Genomic DNA, 3,880 nt, shown 5'->3' on the forward strand with positions numbered 1-3,880 from the left:
TCTCTCTGAGTCTACCTGGCCATATGCCCTTGAATGAGTCAGTCACCTGTTCTGAGTCTCAATTTCAAGAGCTACAAAATAGAGCAGTAACTCTTTCCCTCTTTATCCTTTTATTATTTATTTATTTATTTATTTATTTATTTATTTTTGAGATGGAGTCTCAGTCTGTCGCCCAGGCTGGAGTGCAGTGGCACGAGCTCGGCTCACTGCAATCTCTGCCTCCTGGGTTCACGCCATTCTCCTGCCTCGGCCTCCCGAGTAGCTGGGACTAGAGGCGTGTGCCACACCCGGCTAATTTTTTTGTATTTTTAGTAGAGACAGGGTTTCACCGTGTTAGCCAGAATGGTTTCGATCTCCTGACCTCATGATCCACCCACCTCGGCCTCCCAAAGTGTTGGGATTACAGGCGTGAGCCACTGCACCCAGCCTTCCCTCTTTATCTTGAAGAAATTAAGGAGAGGCCAGCGAGAAAGTGTTTGGAAAATTTCTTTATGCAGTGGCTTGTGCCTGTAATCCCAGCACTTTGGGAGGCCAAGGTGGGAAGGTTACTTGTGCCCAGAAGTTCGAGACCAGCCTGAGCAATGTAACAAGACCCCGTCTCTGGAAGTAAGGAAGAAAGGAAAGAAGGAAGGGAAGGAGGGAGGGAGGGGAGGAGAGAGGGAGGGAAGGATTAGTCAAGTGGAGCAGAATGTGCCTGTGGTCCCAGCTATCGTGAGACTGAGGCAGGAGGATCACTTGAGCCCAGGAGTTTGAGGCTGCAGTGAGCAATGATGCCACCACTGCCCACCAGCCTATCTAACAGAATGTGACCCTATATTGAAAAAAATGGCTGGGCGCGGTGGCTCATGCCTGTAATCCCAGCACTTTGGGAGGCCGAGGCGGGTGGATCACGAGGTCAGGAGATTGAGACCAGCCTGGCTAACATGGTGAAACCCCGTCTCTACTAAAAATACAAAAAATTAGCTGGGTCTGGCGGTGGGCACCTGTAGTCCCAGCTACTGGGGAGGCCGAGGCAGGAGAATGGAGTGAACCTGGGAGGTGGAGCTTGCAGTGAGCCGAGATCGCGCCACCGCACTCCAGCCTGGGTGACAGAGCAAGACTCTGTCTCAAAAAAAAAAAAAAAAAGTAAAAATTAGCCAGGCGTGGTGGTGTGCACTTGTAGTCCCAACTACTCAGGAGGCTGAGACAGGAGGATCGCCTCAGCCCAGGAGTTGGAAACTGCAGTCAGCTAGGATCATGCCACCGCACTTGACCGAGCAAGACCCTGTCAAAAAAAAAAGAAAAGAAGAAGAAAGAAAGAGAAGAGAGAGAGAGAAAGAGAAAGCAAAGGAAAAGAAGAGAAAAGAAAAGTTATGCACTGAAGGGAAACCTGAGTTGTTCATCTTTGTGTCCATCTCTGTCACCAACACTACCTAAACTGCAAAGCATGCTGGGAGCTCCCCCTGGGTAGGAGGGAGCAAGATGAAGTTAGCGTAAGGTGGGACTAGGGAAGCTATCAAGACCGTGGGATACCTTTGAGGTGGTTGAGTCCAGTCTTGTCTCATAGGCATTGGTGAAGGGATGCTGTGGGGCAGTCATTCTGCCCAGCTTCGTTTAGAAAGCCTTGTCAGAGGCCTCTGAACTACACTTTTTTTTTTTTTTTTTTTCTCTGAGACAGCGTCTTACTCCATTGCCCAGCCTGGAGTGCAGTGATGCAATCTCAGCTCACCGCAACCTTCACCTCCCAGGTTCAAGCGATTCTCCTGACTTAGCCTCCCAAGTAGCTGGGATTACAGGCACGTGCCACCACCCCCAGCTAATTTTTGTATTTTTAGTAGAGACAGGGTTTCACCATGTTGGCCAGGCTGGTCTCAAACTCTCGACCTCAGGTGATCTGCCCGCCTTGGCCTCCCAAAGTACTGGGATTACAGGTGTGAGCCACCACGCCTGGCTCCAACTACTCTTTTTTTTTTCTTTTTTTTTAAGGCACTTCCCTCTTGTTTCCCAGGCTGGAGTTCAATGGTGCGATCTCAGCTCACTGCAACCTCCACCTCCCGGGTTCTGGGATTACAGGCATGCGCCACCATGCCTGGCTAATTTTGTATTTTTAGTAGAGACAGGGTGTCTCCATGTTGGTCAGGCTGGTCTCGAGCTCCCGACCTCAGGTGATCTGCCTTGGCCTCCCTAAGTGCTAGGATTACAGGCGTGTGCCACCACATCTGAATTTTTTTTTTTTTTAGACAGTGTCTGACTGTTGCCCAGGCTGAAGAGCTGCAGTGGCACAATCTCAGCTCACTGCAGCCTCGACGTCCCCACCTCAGATGATCCTCCCACCTCAGCCTCCTGGGTAGCTGGGACTAAGGCTTGCACCACCATACGCAGATAATTTTTTGTATTTTTTTGTAGATAATGGGCTTTCATCATGTTGCCCAAACTGGCTTCCAGCTCCTGGGCTCAAGCCATCCACCTGTCTTGGCCTTCCAAAGTGCTGGGCTTACAGGCATGAACTACTGTGCCTGGCCTCTCTAAATGACACTTAATGAAGAGTGTGACTTGGTCTGGCCAAGGAAGGGGAGAAAGACAGGTTAGACAAAGGGAAGTTAGCCAGGGCTGGGGCAGACCAAAGCTGAATTCCTTGCCCATTTACTCAGTAGTGTCATCTCGAGGAAAAGAACAATTGTCTGCTTTCTAGATTGCCCTTTTTGTGTTCCTGGAGGGGAGGTAGGCTGGTGAGGTATCTGTGGGCTAATAATTATTTCTGCTTATTTACAAGGTAATATTACAGCATGATGGGAAACCCTGCCTGTCTTAATGATTCCGAGCTTGGAAAGTTTGGGAGAGAATCCAAGAACATGGCAGGTTATCAAGGCGTTATCAGCTGGGACACAAAAGGAGAGAAGGTAAAAGAGGCATTTGGATTCCAGAGTCAATAATGAGCCAGAAGTGAGTGTTGAATTATTCAACCTCCTGTATTGATTCATTGATCTCTATCTGCAGCTCTTGGTTTATTCTTGGTTGGCATTTCCTGTGTCTCAGACACTGATAAGAGAAATGGGAGGAGGAGGAGGAACAGATTCTTAAGACTCAAGAAGAGAGAAGAGGTGATGTCAAAGAGAAATTTGGCAACATACATCAGGAACCTTAAGATGTCCATATCTTTTGACCTAGTGGTTCTACTTTTGGAAACTGATCCTAAAAACACTATCCAGAATTTTTTTTTTTTTTTTTGAGGCAGAATCTTGCTCTATTGCCCAGGCTGGAGTGCAATGGTGTGATCTGGGCTCACTGCAACCTTCGCTTTCCAGGTTCAAGCGATTCTTGTGCCTCAGCCTCCCAGGCAGCTGGGACTACAAGTGCGTGCCACCACACCCAGCTAATTTTTGTATTTTTAGTAGAGTCAGGGTTTCGCCATATTGGCCAGGCTGGTCTTGAACACCTGGCCTCAAGTGATCCACCCACCTTAACCTCCCAAAGTGCTGGGATTACAGGCGTGAGCCACTGCGCCTGGCTCAGAACTTTTAAGAAAAAGCCTTAAGGACCATGACATTCACAGCAGCCTAATTAGTAATTTGTGAATAACAGGAAACAACTTAAATGCCCAACAATAGGGGATCTGCCAAGTAACAGTAGAGCTACAAGATGCCATTAGGGGCCAGGTGCGGTGGCTCACGCCTGTAATCCCAGCACTTTGGGAGGCCGAGGTGGGTGGATCACATGAAGCCAAGAGTTCAAGACCAGCCTGGTCAACATGGGGAAACCCTGTCTGTACTGAAAATACAAAAAAAAAAAGAAAAAAAAAATTAGCCAAGCATGGTGGTGCATGCCTGCAATCCCAGCTACTTGGGAGGCTGAGGCAGGAGAATCGCTGGAACCCGAAAGGCCCAGGTTGCAGTGAGCTGAC

The sequence above is a fragment of the Mandrillus leucophaeus genome, unplaced genomic scaffold (genome assembly GCF_000951045.1).
Source record: "Mandrillus leucophaeus isolate KB7577 unplaced genomic scaffold, Mleu.le_1.0 Scaffold522, whole genome shotgun sequence".
Taxonomy (NCBI): domain Eukaryota; kingdom Metazoa; phylum Chordata; class Mammalia; order Primates; family Cercopithecidae; genus Mandrillus; species Mandrillus leucophaeus.